The following is a 17,738-nucleotide window of genomic DNA, read 5'->3' as shown; positions in this document are numbered from 1 at the left end:
AGACTGGATAAAGAAAATGTGGCACATATACACCATGGAATACTATGCAGCCATAAAAAAGAATGAGTTCATGCCCTTTGTAGGGATATAAATGATGCTGGAAACCAACATTCTCAGCAAACTAACACAGGAACAGAAAACCAAACACTGCATGTTCTCACTCATAAGTGGAAGTTGAACAATGAGAACACATGGACACAGGGAGGGGAATAACACACACCCGGGCCTGTCAGGGGGATGGGGGAAAGGGGAGGAAGAGCATTATGACAAATAACTAATGCATGTGAGGCTTAAAACTTAGATGATGGGTTGATGGGTGCATCAAACTACCATGGCACATGTATACCTATATAACAAACCTGCACATTTTGCATATGTATGTCAGAAGTAGGAGAAGTAAGAGAGTCCAAAAAAAAAAAAAATGGATTTTGGTGTATAAAATACTCTGTACACCAAACCCCTGAGTCATAATTTTACCTATATAACAAACCTGTATATGCACCCCTGAATCTAAAATAAAACTTAAAATATTAAGAGATTCTTTTTCCTTTAATTTTTTCAGTTGGCATATAGTTATTGTACATATTTATGAGGTACATAGGGATATTTCAATACACATAATGTATAGTGATCAGATCAGGATAAGTTGCATATCGTCAACACATTTATTTCTTTGGGTTGGGAACATTCAATATCTTCCTTTTAGCTAATTAAAAGTACACAATATATTATTGTTAACTGTAGTCATCTTACAATGGTATAGAATACTAGAACTTATTCTTGCTATTGTGTTGTGATGTTGAATCCTTTGAAAAATCTCTCCCTTTCACTCCCTTCCTCTAACCCTTTTCAGACTCTAGTATTTTCTTCTCTGATCTCAACTTTATTAGCGGCCACATATGAATAACACTATGTGATATTTGTCTTTCTGTGCTCGATTTATTTAACTTAACAAAGTGAACTCCAGTTTTATCCATGTTGCAGTGAATGACAGAATTTCATTCTTTTTTGTAGCCTAATCACATTCCATTGTGCATATAACTCACATTTTCTTTATCCATTTATTTGTTGGACACCTAGGTTGATTCTACATCTTGGCTATTATGAATAGTGCTGCTATAAACACGATGTTACAGATGTTTGATATACTGATTTTCTTTCCGTTGGATAAATGTCTGGTAGTGAGATTACTGATTATATGTGGTAGTTCTATTTGTAGATTTTTTTTAAACCTCCACACTGTTCTCCAAGTGGCTATATTAGTTTACATTCCCACTAGCAGTGTAGAAACATTCCCCCTTTCTCTGCACCCACAGCAGCATTTGGTATTTTTTTGTCTTTTTGATAATAGCCATCCTAAATGGGATAAGAGGATACCTCGTTGTGGTTTTGATTGACATTTCCCTGATGATTACTGATGTTGAGTATTTTTTCATATATTCATTGCCCATTTGTACATATTCTTGTGGAAATATCTGTTGAGATCATTTGCCTATTTTTAATGGGATTATTTGTTTCTTGCTGTTGAAATGTTTGAGTTCCTTGTATATTCTGGATATTAATCCCCTGTCAGATGCATAATTTTCAAATATTTTTCCCATTCCATAGGTTGTCATTTCTGTTGGTTATTTCCTTTGCTATGGAGAAGATTTTCAGTTTAATATAATCTCATTTGTTTATTTTTGCTTTTCTTGACTGTGCTTTGAGGTCTTATTTATAAAATATTTTCCCAGACCAATTTTCTGAAGTGTTTCACCTATATTTTCACCTAATAATCTAATAGTCTTACCTTTAGGTTTTTGATCCATTTTTAGTTAATTACTGTATAGGATAAGATGTGGGGGTCTAGTCTCATTTTTCTGCACATGAATATCCAGTTTTTCCAGTATGACTTATTGAGGAGACTCTCCTTTCCCCAGTAGGTGTTGTCAGTGTCTTTTATCAAAACTCAGTCAGCTATAAATGTTAACTAATTTTCCAATTCTCTATTCTCCTCTGTTGCCCTATGCATCTGTTTTTATGCCATTACCATGCTGTTTTGTTTACTACAGTTTTGCAGTATATTTTGAAGTCTTGTAGTGTCAGCTTTGTGCTTTTTGCTCGGAATTGCTTTAGCTATTCAGTTTTTTCTAGTTCTATAAAAATTTTAAGACTTTTCTAATTCTGTAAAGAAAGTCATTGGTATTTTGATAGGAATTGTATTTGATCTGTAGATTGCTTTAGGTACTATGGTTATTTTAACAATATTTTTGGAACCATGAGTATGGGCTGTTGTTCCATTTGTTTTTATCCTCTTTAATTTGTTGTCAATGTTTTGTAGTTTTCCCTATAGAAGCCTTTTACTTCTTAAATTTATTACTAGGGTATTTCCTTTTTTTGTAGCCATTTTAAATGGCATTATCTTCTTGGTTTCTTTTTAGCTATTTTGTTGTTCATGTATAGCAATGCTACTTGTTTTATATGTTAATTTTTAACTTTACTAAATTCAACAATTCTAAAAGATTTTTGGTAGAGTCTTTAGCATTTTCTATATATAAGATAATATTGTCTGCAAAGAGAAACAATTTGACTTTTTATTTTCTAATTGGGATGCTTGTTATTTCTTCCCCTTATTTAGTTGTTCCTGCTAGGACTTCTAGTACTATGTTGACTAAAAGTAGCAAAAGTGGGCACCCTTCTCTTCATCCAGTTCCTACAGGATGTTAGCTGTGGGTTTGTCATATATAGCCTTTATCGTGTTAAGGTACCCTCCTTCTATACCTAACTTATGGAGAATTTTTACTATGAAGGAATGTTGAATTTTACCAAATGCTTTTACTGCACCTATTGAAGTGATCATATTTTTGTCTTTCATTCTGTTGATGTGATATATCACATTTATTGATTTACATGTGTTGAACTACTCTTGCATTCCTAGGACAAATCTCACTTGATCATTATTATCTTTTCGATTTATTGTTACTCTTTGTTTGCTAATATTTTGTTGAATATTTTCATGTCTATGTTGAACAGAAAGGTTTGCCTGTATTTTTCTTTTTTTGTTGTGTCTGTCTGGTTTTGGCATCAGAGTTATGCTTATGTCATGGAATGATTAGGAAGAGTTCCTTCTATTTCCATTTCTTGGATAACTTTGAGAAGAATTGATATTATTTAAAGGCTTCGTAGAATTCAGTGGTGAAGTCGTCCAGTCCTGGACTTTTCTTTTTTGAAAGACTTTTTATTACTGATTCAATTTCATTACTTACATTGTCTTTCAGGTTTTCTCTTTCTTCTTGGTTCAGTCTCTATAGGTTATATGTAACCAGGAATGTCTCTATATCCTCTAGGTTTTTTAATTTATTGGCATATAGTTGTTCATAGCAGTCTCTAACAATCCTTTGTATTTCTGTGTTATCCATTGTGGTGTATACCTTTTTATTTCTATTTTTTGGGTCTTCTCACTTCCTTTCTCAGTCTAGCTAACAGTTTGTCAATTTTGCTTATCACTTTAATCAACTTTTTGTTTTGTTGGTCTTTCATGTTTTTTAGTTAAATCTTGTTTATTTCTACTCTGATATTCTTCTACAAATTTGGAGTTTGGTGTGTTCTTGCTTTTCTAGTTTCTTGAGATACATTATTGGGTTGCTGGTTGAACATATTTCTAGTTTTTTTATATAGGCATTTATTGCTACAATTTGTCTCAATACTGATTTTGCTGTGTGCCATGGGTTTTCACATGTTATGTTTCTGTTTTCATTTGTTTCAAGAAGTGTTTTATTTCATTCTTGATTTCTTCGTTTACCCATTGGTAATTCAGAAGCATGCTGTTTAACTTCCATATATTTGTATAGTTTCAGGTGTTCCTTTTGTTATTTACAACTAATTTTGTTTCATTGTGGTTAAATAAGATACTTAATACGATTTTGAATTTTTAAAAAAATTTTTATAATGTATTTCTTGTTCTAACATATGGTAAATCTCAGAGTGTTCCATGTGCTGATGAAAAGAATTTGTATTCTACAGGTGTTGGGTGAAATGTTCTGTAAATGTCTTTTAGTTCCATTTCATCTATGGTATAGTTTAAATCTGATGCTTCTTTGTTGATTTTCTGTGTAAACAATCTGTCAAATGCTGAGAATGGGGTGTTGAAGTCCCAGCTATTTTTGTATTGGGGTCTATCCTTTAGATCAAATAATATTTGCTATATATTTGGGTCTATCTCTCCCTTTAGATCAATAGACCCCAATACCTCTAAAGGGTGAGATAGATGTTTCTGGATGATCTATTGTTGGATGCACATATATTTACAATTATTATATTCTTTTTCTGAATTGATTGGTTTATTATTAGAATACAGTCTTATCACTACACATTTTGACTTGAAGTGTATTTTGTGTGATATAAGTATAGCTACTACTGCTTACTTTTGGTTTCTATTTGCATGAAATACATTTTACCATTTCTTCACTTTCAGTCTATGGCTTTAGAGGTGAGATGAGTTTCTCATAAGTAGCATATAGTTATGTCTTGGTTTTTTTATACATTCACCCAGTTTATATTTTTAAATAAATTTATTTTCTTTTAATCAAAGGCTATTTTTGATAGGTGAGGACTTACTCTTGTCATTTTTTGGATTCTTTTCTGGATTTTTTTTTCATACATCCTTTTTTATTTGTATTTCTTATTTTTGCAATTGGGTGTTTTTCTATAGTGACAATATTTAATTCCTTTCTCTTTGTCCGTTGTGTATTGGCTCTACTGGTAAATTTTGTCATTTTGCATGTTTTCATAATGGTGGTTATCTTTTCCTTTTAGATGCAAGACTCCCTTGAGTATTTCTTATAAGGCCAAACTCTTGGTAATGAATTTTCTTAGTTTTTACTTGTTTGTAAAATATTTTATTTCTCCTTCATTTCTGAAGGATAGCTTTCCTGGGTGTAATATTCTTGGCTGCCATGATTTTTTTCTTTCGATGTTTTGAATATATCATTCCAGTCCCTCCTGGCCTGTAAAGTTTCTGTGAGAAATCCCTTTAGTCTAATGGGAATTTCCTTATTGTGACTTGATGCATTTCACTTGCTGTTTGTAGAAGTCTTTATCTTTGACTTTTGACAACTGGACTGTAATCTGCCTTGGAGAATACTTGTTTGAATTGACTCTATTTGGGGTTCTTTGCAATTCCTAGATCTGCATGTCCATCTCACCCACAAAACTTGGGAAGTTACCAGCTATTGTTTTATTAAATATGTTTTTTAGACCTTTCCTTTCTCCTCTTCCTAAGGAATGCCCCTAATGTGAACATTTGTTTGTGTAATGGTGTCCCATAAATCTTGTAGCCTTTCTTAATTCTCTTTTATACATTTTTTATTTGTGTTACTTCAAAAGACTTGTCTTCAAGTTCAGAAATTCCATCTTTGCTTGGTCTACTCTATTGTTGAAGCTCTCAATTTTATATGTTATTTCCTAAATTGAATTCTTTAGCTCTAGGATTTCTGTTAGTTATTTTTTGTAACTTTTACCTCTTAGTTCAATTTCTCATTTAAATTATCAATTATTTTCCTGATTTCATTGAATTGCCTATCTACCGGCTCTTACATAGCATTGAGTCTCCTTAAGGTTATTATTTTGAATTGCTTTTCTAGCATTTGGTATATCTCCTTATGATGAAGCTCTATTACTGGAGAATTATTGTAACTATGACACATCTAGTGTAATAGTTATTTTTTCCATTTTTTGAAGTAGGTTTCATAGGGAAATAATTATATGGGCGAGTCTTGGGGTATCCACTCAGTGGGGTGCATTGGCTTGGTTCTAGGTAAACACAGTAGTGTAGTCTCCATGTAATTTCTTCAGCTGTGATCCATGTTAGTGACATTTGTGTGTCTCAGTGGCCTAGGCTGAGAGTTTGTGATGGTGGTGGCATGGCTTTGCCAGAGGTAGGCCCACAAAGGTGTTTCTCAGGTTGGAAACATAGGTGTACATAAAGTGGATCAGTCGACTTGGGGTCTGGCTCACTGGGGTTGGGGCCATGGGGCTGTTATTCTGACTGGGTGGAGGAAGAGGGTGCATGCCCATTAGGGGCAACTCACAGGGCTGTTTCTCAGGCTCAGGTTGTGGGCACAAGGCTACTCAGTTGGCCTAAGGGTATATCTTCTGGAAGCAACTCACAGCAGTGTTTCTCAGGCCCTGATTGCAGGTGTAGGGACTTTGCTCAGCAAGGGTATTTCTGGGTGGGTGACAGTACCATAGGGCTGTTTCTCAGGGACCTATCCCACTTGGGAGAGCATGCAGAGTGGTTTGGCTGGCTCAAGAGTAGGATTGCCTTGTGCAGGACTGATATACTGTCCCAGTGGCTGGCAGTGTAGGCAGTGGGGTTTTTTCTTCTCTGCTGTACAAGACCAGAGTCACAGCGAATCCTGGTCTCAGGTTCCATGCAGCTGGAGTTGTGGCATTCAGCCACAGTGGTGAATGGAATGAAGATGAAGCCCAGTGCTGAAGAGGTACAGTAGCTACTGGTTCCCAGAAAAAGGTGCATCCCAGAGGTGGCTCTGGTCTCAAGATGGTGCCATGCTGCAGCAGCTTGGCTCACAGAAGATATATGATGGGTTGGGAGTGCATACCTTGTTTTCCTGATCTAGGGCAATGCAGCTGTGTGAATTCCTGGCAGCTCCCCAAACTGAGCTCAGGGCATGCAAGACTGAGGTTTTTCTGTAGTAAGGACTGTAGGGGTTTATGGTGGCAGTGGGGGCTGGTGAGAACCTGCTAACATTTTCCCCAAAAGGGGAAGACCCTCCAAACTCTGGACCAATCTGAGACAGGGCTCCAGAGACTGGATATCCCCATGCTGTCCTCCTGAGTTTCTAATTGCCACAGGTGTCTCTCCTCTCCCCCTGCCCCTGCTCTACTTAGTGTTCTCCCTTTTACTCTCCAGGAAAATCTTAGCTATTTATTCGTTGTGTTGGTCTTGTCTTGTGGGGGAAATGAACACCAGGCACCTCTGATCAGCCATCTTGCTCCCCTTGACTCTTTGTGCCTCCTTTTTTGAACAGAAATATCTTCAGAGGATGCCCTGTGCCTGTGATGTCTTGATTGTCAGGTAGGTAGGGGATGAATAGCTTGTCTCTTTAATTTCACAGATCAAGAAGAATTGCACTCAGGAGTTGTTCTTAAATAACTGTATCCAGGAAGCTTCACACTCACCTGGACCTGACTTAGATTATGAGATTCTGAACTTTGAGGTGATACTAAGATAATACCAAGCAGTAGCAAAAATGTGGATAAATAAGGACCTTCATGCAGTTTTGCTAAAGAAGATTTTTATTTTTTGTGCTTTCTTGACATGTAATAATTGTATCTATTTTAGGATATAGAGTAATATTCAATACATATATATATATATAAAATGTATAATAATCAAATCATGGCATTTAGCATATCCACCTCAAACATTTATCATTTCTTTGTGTTGGGAACATTCCTTTCCTCTAGCTATTTAAAAATATACAATAAATTATTGTTAATTATAGTTATACTGCAGTGCTATAACACACCAGAGCTGCTTCCTCCCATCTAGCTGTGATTTTGTATTCATTAAGCAAACTCTCCATATCCTTCTCTCCACCCTACCCTACCCAGCCTCTAATAACCACAATTCTGTCTCCTTCTACGCTCTCAACTTTTATAGCACCCACGTATGAGTAAGAATATGCAGTATTTATTTTTCTGTGCCTGACATTTCATTTAACAAAATGTCCACCGACTCACCCAGTTTGCAATGAATGACAGGAATTCATTTTTTATGGCTGAATAGTATGCCTTTGTGTATATATCCATTCATCTGTTGATGAACACTTAGGTTGATTCCATATATTGGCTGTTGTAAGTAGTGTTGCCTTATACATGGGAGTGCAGGCATCTCTTAAGACATTTTGGAGGGAAAAATGGCAACACTTGGCAAAAGTAAAAGTACTAATACCCTACAACCTTAGCCATTTTACTCATTGGTAGGGAAACTCACATAGGACCATAAGAAAACATGTATGATGATATTCATTACAATATTGCTTCTGATGCTAAACTCGGAAGCAACCTAGAGGCCACCACTAAAATAATGAATAACTAAAATGTAGCATAGACTTTTGATAGGTGACAAATAGAGCAGTCAGAAGAAGCTAGAGGTGTACAAACAATAATGTTAAATCTTTTTAAAAGTAGGGTTGAGCAAATACATGCAACAAAATAAATTCTGTAATACAATTTATATAAATTTAAAAGACACGTTTGCCAGATAAAACTTTGTTTTTCACTGGTACCTATCTAAGTATGGGCATTAAATGCTCTGTAGTGGGTGCCTATAAAAGGAAGAGAAATGAATATAAAATTATAGGCAATAAAGGATAAAAAGGTGAAATAATTGATGCTAATGAATTATGAGTTGAGGAATGATTACCTCATCTCTCAAAGTCTGAGGCCCATGAGAAATAAAACAAACAGAAGCGAAGAAACAGACTACTAGAAGACATAAGGAGATCAGAGACAGGAGGGAGGAAGGCAAAGTGGCTAAGAGGTGTATGGTATTTTTGGCTAAGGAGCATGGGGGTCACTATGAGCCGTTCTCAACTCTAGCCTCTATAGCTAACTTCCTTCATGATTGACACCATCCCTGGCTCTTTTTCAGGCTTTTTCATATGCTACACTATGAGAAAAGTGTCAGGAATTATGAGTACCTTAAGTTGGAGAAAAACTCCAGGTGATGTGTGTTGTTTTTCCAGCTAATGTGTGGAAGGGAATGATGTTAGAAGGGGTCTGACGCACTGTTCTGCTAGGGTAAATATACTTGAAAGCTTTTATAATCAATCAAATTTCCCAAATACGAGTATCTGAAGCATCTTGGGAAAGTAAGTAATTTGAGGTCTCTGGCTCCTGATTCTCTTTTCAGTGCATCAAATTCCTCTTAAAAACAGGTTGGAGGGCATTTTAAAAATGACTAATTGGGTAAGATTCATATCATAGTCAGAAACCGTGTTGCATTAACGCAATTTGAAAATGCTGCTCTTGGCCACATTTATGTCTTATTAACAGTATAAAAACATTAAGGTGACTTGCTTGGGCAGCCAGTGATACTGCTAGCCTCTCTGGCACCCATATTAATTACAAAGTCATTCTTGAAAGGGCAACGTGATAAGGTTGGCTGAGGATGAATAGAAATATGAGACTGTGTTTTTCTGTTTCTCTCAGTTCCTTCTCCACCGAAACCTTAGTGGTACTTGGGTAAATGACATTCAAGAGCTACCAATTCTGAGACCCTTAATGCATTGAATCCAGGGAGGGAAAAAGTGTTGTGTATTACAAAAAGCAGGTCAGGAGAGATTGCTCATGCCCATTGAAAAAATCAAAAACTCATTGCTTGCTCGGGAAGCCAGGTGTGAGAAAGAGATCTAATATCCATCTGGATACTTAAAATAATACAGAGGAGGAAATTCATAAAATTGAAATGAAGAGGAGAGCAACAGATCCGCAAATGGAGTAGGAAACAGGGTTAGACTGACTTTCCTAGCCTACTAAATAACGAAAGTATCAGCAGGCTGAAATATCCTGGAGAAAATAAAGGCAGAGATTCATCAAGTGCCATGTTTTTTCACATGTGTTAATTGTGCTGATTTTTATTATTAATGCAACTTTTAGTACATGTCATAAAATCTGAGATTCTGTATATTGACTATCTTTGGATTTTGTACTTTAAATGTATAGGGCTCTATTAACCAAATCTGTGCTAAAATGCTAAAATTTCTCTAAAATGAGAAATGCACATGCAACTGAGAAAGTATCATCTTGGTAGCTTTTCTAAGCAGAGGGAAAGCATCCATTTGCAGAGCAGATAATAAGCATATTCATCTAAATTATATTCTTCAAAGTAAAAGTCAACTGTCATAAAAAAACCAACCCCTTATGTGAAGGTACAATTACATCTTTCTAATGTATCTATTCATACAAAAAATGCTGAGTTTCCAGAGCAGTGAAGGGAATGACCAGAGAGAGATTTTTTACCTACACTTTTGAAGACTAGAATTCAGATGGCTAATACCCTATTATGATAAGTAAATTCAAAAAAAATAGTACAATAAGCACAAATAATGTAACAGCCCTTTAGAAAACCGAAGTCATATTATTGTAGAATATATTATTTGCCTTGCTGAAAAACATAGCCTTAGTCCTTCCTGGAGGAATTAGAATTTCTTAACCATCTATGTAAGGAAAGGCCAGAAATCACCAGAGTAAATGGGATGAGTAAGGATGGGAACATTCAGTCCAGGCAATTAAATGCAAGAGGTCAGTGAAGGATACTCCATGACCACTGACAGATGGCAACTTCCTTTGCAGCCAGAAAGGGTGGATGTCACTAAAAACCCTCCAGTGAATTCTCTGCCTTGGAGTTTACCTGGAGGAAGGGGGTGAGCAGATGCTTTAATGATATGCATTCCCCTCAGCAGCAGGGACAAAATACTTAAAGACTCAGAATCACATTGCCAGAGGTGATTAAAAAATTTATTGTCAACAGATGGATGTATCAGTGACTGTAAAGGGCAAAGAAGCAGATTTTCACAGATACTAGGAAGAAGATTCCACTGTGTTCTGATGCCCTGATCCTGTATGCATGCAGGCTCCAAAAAAAGGACTGTTGGATCCTTAATGAACTATAACGTCCTTAGGAGACAGTCGAGAGCGGAGGATACATCATGAACTTTTGAGTGCCTGAACCTAAATTCCTTCCATTGCTTTTCTGAAATTTACTAAGTTTGTGAAAACCTCAGTCTTTTACTCTGCAGAGTAAGGACAGTAAAATCCTTTGAGGATGCCCATGGTAACAGAAAGAACACAGTGCCTGGCACATAATGTAGCCTCAATGAATTGTCTCTAATCTTATTATCATTATTATTATTACTGTTAACCTTTAGTACTTATGTGTTGACATTCTTATACAATTTTGGAAAGAGCTTTCAGAAGTCACTCCTTGGGATCAATGGTAATATTATTTTGACCTGTGATTTGTATGATGAACACTTCTCTAAAAGGGAAACATAACAGTATTTTTAGAGGATTGTCTATGTTTGAGATTCAAATACCATTCATATTCGAGATCATTGTAACAAGAAAAAAGAAATTTCCAAAATCAAGCTAAAGGAAAAGAGAAGTCTGAGAAGTAGATCCAGAGAAGGAAAAATGAGCTGTGGAAATTATTGACATGGCCAAACTACCAAAATTAACCTACGGATCTAGTAAACCACTATCAAATAATGAGCATATAAAGTTCCTCTAAACAGCATTTCTCTCAAAGTGTACATGTGTGTCTTATCTGGTGTGCACAGCAGAGGGGATCAATGTTCTGTGTACTCTGAATTTCTGCCTGCTATACAGCAGTTGAAAACTGAAAAAGATCCAAAAGAGTGATAGAGATGATGGAGGGCATAAAATTTGTTTTAAAGCCAGAAAAGCAAAGGGCGAAGATGCGTGGGACTCAATAATGAAATGTTTCTAAAATGAAAAAAAGACACTCTCTACTGATAGTTTTTTTACTGAAATTACCCTGATGCCTTCTTCTACATACTCTCAACTTTTGTCTCACAAAAGTTCTGACAGCAAGTAAGCAACTCTCAGTTGCATTTCACAGGTGAGGAAAATAGAGGGTTAGCCACTTGGGGTGATTGAAGGAGACTCAGGTTTGAAGCTGGGACTTGCTAACAGACTGCCTTGCTCTGTTTCCAATACCTCACCCTCTCTACACACAGAGACTCAATGGAATCTCTTTCTCTTGAGAATTCTAAGAATAGATTTCATCTTTGAGAGATGCAATTCTCTCTTGGAGAGAGAATTAATGATAGCTTTTCCCATCAAGATTCTTTCCCTTCTGATGCCTCTACATTTTCCATCTCTGAGCCTGGGCTACTGGTTGACCTACTTTGGAAGCAGAAGAAAAAGAATATATAATAGAAGAAGGAGTAGCACCAGAATGTCATAAGTACCTCTGAATTTTAATGAGGTGGCTATAAAATAAAAATTTTGCATATGATGACAGCATCACACAGCATTGCCTAGGGTGTTATGAAATGTATAAGCTGTATTGACAGTATTGTCAAAAACAAACTTAAAAATAGAAAGTATAACCTATATGTCAATAACAGCTTTGAGATAGGCTGATGTCAGTACACAGCAGCAGCCTGCGAAACAGTTTGACCCAGATGAACTTTGAATATTTTTGGGAACTGAATAACTGTACACAAACTGGCATTTTCTGGGATGTCTTTTCCTGCTATCTATCCTTGCCTGTGTTCAATTAAATGCCTTACCATTTCTTAATCTCACTGATTTCCAGGTCCTTCATCTATAAAATAAGGATAATAGAATCTAACTCACGAGATATCCTCAGAGATAAGTAAAATAATGCAAGTAGAGTGTTTACATGATGTTGGTATCTATAACTGCCATTAAGTGCTGTTAGCTTTCTTCATGAGTGTCCTTTCTCGGGCTCTGCCAAGAATAAATATAACCTTGAGCACCACTGCCCTTCAACCTAGAAGTCAGTGCCTCTGCTGCTTATTGTATTGTAATCTTCAGCACCAGCTCCAATAAACAGAGGTATTCATTTTCTAGGGCTGCCCTAGAAGAATATTTTGAACTGGGTCGCTTTAAACAACAATCACTTACTCTCTCACAGCTCTGAAGGCTAGAGGGCTAAATCAAGATGTGAGCAGGGCCATGCCCCTTCTAAGACTCACTAGAATCCTTCCTTTCCTCTTCCTAGATTCTGGTGGAGGCCATCAATCCATGGTGTTCTTGGTTTATAGAAGCATCACCCCAGCCTCTGCCTCTGTCACCCTATGAAGTTTCTTGCATGTGTTTCTGGCTTCCTGTGACATTTTCCTCCTATAAGGACACCAGTCATATTGGATTAAGGCCTACCCTAATGGCCTCACTTTAACTTGATCATATCTGTAAAGACCCTATTCCCAAGTAAGTTTACATTCACGGGTACTGGGGATTAGGACTTCAACATATATTTTGTAGGGGCATGCAAATCCATGACACCAGTTTCTTCCTCGTTCATTTATTTATGCAATTAACTTTTTTTCTTATGTGCCATGCAACATGCTTAAAAGCAAGACAGATAGTGGTCCCTACTCTCCTGGAAATACCAGTGTAAAGAGGAAGAAAAACATTGGAGAAATAACAAAGAAATAACTGACTACGATATTAGTGACAGAGGGTGTTATAAGAGCATATAACAAGAATCCCTAACTTAGTCCTTGGGAAAGGGAAGGCTTCCCTGCAGAACGGGAAACCAAGCAAGAGCAAGTGAGCTCAAGGAATTGGGTGGTTGAGGCAGCAAGTTATGTGCAGAGTTCTGTGAGCAGGAAGAAAATAGATACTTGAAAGAAATTAGATCAATGTGTCTAGAGCAGGGAGAGGAAGGGACCAGGACATAAAAAGTAGCCAAACTTCCTAGGCCAAAAAAAATGGCTATAAAGAACTTGATCCTAAGAGCAGTGGCATCTGTAGAAGAATTCTAGGTAGAGAAGTTTTCTTATCAGGTTGTTGCCTGCTACCACTTATGCTGAATAAACCGCTAACCAATTTTCATAGCTTCACAGACTCCATGTAGAAGCCAATTCTGTGCCTCTTAGCTAAAGCTCTTCCAGATTCTGATCAAGTTTTCTTTTCTGTTTCATGGTCATTAATATCATAGTTAATGTCCGCATCATCTCCACTCTGCATTCATTTCTTCTCTATAGGATTATATTCCATATTAGTTAGATATCTATTACCAGAACACTATCTGGACCTCAAATAAGAGAAGGCATGGAACACTTGATTCAAAAGCCTTTATTATGTACATATATATAGAAATAACATATCTATACATACACACACACACAAATCAACTTGTAGTTAGCCCTTTAACAGAGTGTAAATGAAAAATACAAAGCAATAGAGAAAGTATGTTAAGCTTTATGATTGAACAAGATAAGCCCTTTTCACCTGATTGGAAATGTCAAGGAACTCTCCCTATAAATTCTACAAAACTGATTTTTTTAAGCTTTTACAATCCGATAACATTAAGTATACATCTGTGTCTTGATGCTCTTTTTCCTTAAATGTTCCTTTATATTGGCTTGGAAACCCAACAAAATCAAATCATACTTTATTTGCAATTTTCAAGCAAATGAAGATAAATTGCAGTGGTTTATCCGAACACTTGATTCACTCTACATCTGTAAAATATTTTAAGTGCAATGGGATCATATTAAATTCTAGGCTTTAAAGAAAAAAATATTACTTTATTTGACTCTGCTGTCTGATGCACAGTATTGTTTAACCAGGAATCATAAATACCAGGATTTAGTTTGAGTCTGAGGCCACCCAATGCCTCAGGGATTAATGCTTCCTGGCATTAGGCAGGAATATTAAACTAAGGGAAATGCCCATCTTGTACCTTTAGTAAATGCAATTTACAGTTTAACCATCATATTAAATCCTTTAATTGAAATTTGTAAAACAAACGGCAGTGTTAGTAATTCCTTTATCAGCTTCCAGTTCTCTTTCTACTTAACACCCACCTCTAACCCAGGGGAAATATAGTTCCCAAATGTAATCCTTGAACTTGGGAAAATGTCATTGAATCTTCACATTACCCAACCTTTGTGTTCACTATTCCTGAAAGATAACACATTTTCGTTTGTCATACAAATGTGCTTATTACTTTTTATGGTACAAATGCAGATTAACAGGGGCTTTGTAGCTTAACGTTATCTGGACTTCTGGCTTACGCTGTAATTATACGTGAAAAGGAACAATAGTTCAGACAGAACAAGGAACAGAAAAAAAACATGGCAACTTAAGAGGTGGAAAGTCAAAAAAGCAAATGAAAAACTATAGCAAAGCTACAGAATAAGAAGTACAGAGTGACCAAAACAATGAGAAAAAGCTAGAATTAGCAAAATATCATTATTGTTTTTCCCCAAGAGGTTGCTCTCTGCAAAGGTAGTTTTTTGTTTTTTATAATTTGTGCTTTACAAATATAAGTGTACAGTGGGCTTTTTCTCCTAATACGTGCCTATATATTTGACAATTTCTCCCTACCTAGAACAGAAAAGTATAAAGGAGGCAAAATCTATTCAATGTTTAATGATAAACACATCCTCCTACCACCTTAAACCACAAACCAGAAATGTCCATCAGTTTCACTAGATCACAGGTAGGATCTGATTGAGGGAAAGGTTGGCCAGCCCACAGCATAGGAAAGAGAAGCCTACATAAGAGGTAAAGAAAAGCCCTCTGAAGAACCCATTTGCTTAAAGGAGCTGAAGCTGACAGGACTGCTCCAATCAAATAGAGGGAGCATGCCCCCAAGCATGAGGCATTTAAACTGTTCCAGGAAGGTGCCTGGGAATTTCCACTCCTCCTAGCTGGCTCATGTGTGTCCATGTTAAACTATTTCATTTTTGCTCTGAGGGCAGGTACCTTTCTTCACTGCACAAATATAGCTTTTCTCCCTGGCAGACTTCCCAGGAGTCTTGGTACCAATTTCTATCGGCTACTATTTCCGCCATGTAAAAGCAGATTCTGGCCAAGTTTTCTTCTCTGTTTCATCGTCATTAACATTATGGTCAATGTCTGCTCATTCTCTCCACTCTGTCTTCATGTCCCCTGTGGTTTTCTCATCCATGTTTGCCAGATTCCAAGCCCAGGACACCATCTAGACCTCAGGATAGAAGGCATGGAATATTCAATGCAAGTGTATGAAGAATCAACTCAAAAGCCCCACAGCTATTGGTAGAAACTAGAGAATACTTTTGAACATTCTCCTGAAACCAGAGGAATGCTTCCCCAGAGGGACTGTCATGAGTACCTTCTACCCCCAGCCCACTCATCACCCACACCCCAGCAACTCCTGTGCCTCTTCTGGATATGCACCGATGCTTATAGGAAGGTGGCAGAGCCAGTAGGGCCAGACTCTTCCCAGTGCAATTGTCCCTGCCTGTGGCTCCTTTCCACCTCATGCTGTGGTGGGGCAGCAACCCAGTTCTACGTAACGTTCATCGTGGGCTTCCTGTAAACTCCATTCGTGGCTGTGCCTCTGTTCAATGCTGAGCAAGAGAAACCCAGAATCTGCCGAAGTCCCTTGTTGCTGCTGCCATCTGCTGTTCATCTGCCAGGGCATATATGCGGCAATCCCTCCCTCCCCAGACTCCTGGTCAAGCCCCCAGGGAATTCTCAAGCTTCGTTTCAGGTCCTGCCACCTTCATTTGCAGATAAAGCCTTGAAATCAGTAAAAAGGCCTCTCCTGCTGCTACCTTCACCTGACATATTGCTTCCAGACTGTAATCTGAGAAACACATTCTCCCTCCCTCCTGGAATCTCTTGAGTTTCTGCCACTTTCTTCAGGAGAGGGTTCAGAGTCAGTGCTGTGGGTCCTTTCTAGCATCTAGTCCCACCGCACTGCTGCTAGTTTAGGCAGCTGCTGGTTCCCTTCTCTAAATGAAAGCATATTTACATTTTCTTGACATTTCTATCAGGTTCAACGGAGTAGGGATGGAGGCATACATATGTCTTTGTTTCTGTTACTTGGTTCCATGTTAATTTTCTAGCTTGGTTCTCACAGCCCTTCTATCAAGGATTGAGACTATTTTTCCCAAATGTGAAAATGTAGCTGTTTATCCTTGACTCACAAACACCTAGTAGAAGGCAGGCTTAAACACGCTTATTGAACCTGCAGGAGCTGGAATCCATCAGGGAACATTTTGCTACCCCAGCAAGTAGCACACCAAAAAAAAATGCCTATCTACCCACAACAAATAATCACCCTCGCGAAAAACACAATAACTTTTTTCTGCATTTTCCAAATGAGTTTCCTGCATACTGAGGACAGTTCCTAAGAAATCAGAGGTGACCTTTACTTTCTGTCCTGCTGAATGCCTGGATCTAAGTGATTCAGTGTCCAAACACAAGTTCTAGAGCTTTCTTCAACATTCCTTGGGTCATTGTGTAAAATTAGAGTCCACATTGCCTTCCTTGGCAAGTCAAAGTTCCCAAGATCACTTTGCAGATGAGGCAAAACTGGAGTTATTGTTGGTGATTTCAATTAGTAGATTAGGAAAAAAGAAAAATACAGATAACCCAAGATCAGTGATATTTCCAATAAGAATTGCAGTTGTGCATCACTTAATGATAGGGATATGTTCTGAAAAAACATGATTAGGTGATTTTTCATTGCATGAACTTCACAGGGTGAACTTAACACAAACCTACGTAGCCTGCTACATACTTAGGCTATATGGTATGATCTGTTACTCCTAGGTTACAAACTTGTACAGCATGTTACTATACTGGATACTGTAGGCAGCTGTAACACAACAGTAAGTACTTGTGTCTAAAAGGATATTGGGAGGTTTCATTTTCTACAGTAGCCTCAGCAACAGCCAGAGGAGACTGGAACACAACCATAGGCTGTTTCGTAGCCATATTAATTGGTTTGTGCTTTACATTATTACTCCTGGCCACTTTCAAGAAAAGGTCTAATAAAAATACAGTATTATAATTTTTTAATATATTTTATTGCACCTTAGGTTCTGGGGTACATATGCAAAACATGCAGGATTGTTGCATAGGTAGATACATGGAAATGTGGTTTGCTGCCTCCATCTCCCCTCACCTATATCTGGCATTTCTCCCCATGTCATTCCTCCCCAACCTCCCCACCCCCC

The sequence above is a fragment of the Sapajus apella genome, unplaced genomic scaffold (assembly GCF_009761245.1).
Source record: "Sapajus apella isolate SASKATOON/1434 unplaced genomic scaffold, GSC_monkey_1.0 scaffold107, whole genome shotgun sequence".
Classification (NCBI taxonomy): Eukaryota; Metazoa; Chordata; class Mammalia; order Primates; family Cebidae; genus Sapajus; species Sapajus apella.
The sequence above is the reverse complement of the archived record's forward strand: the minus strand, read 5'-3'. Positions refer to the sequence as shown.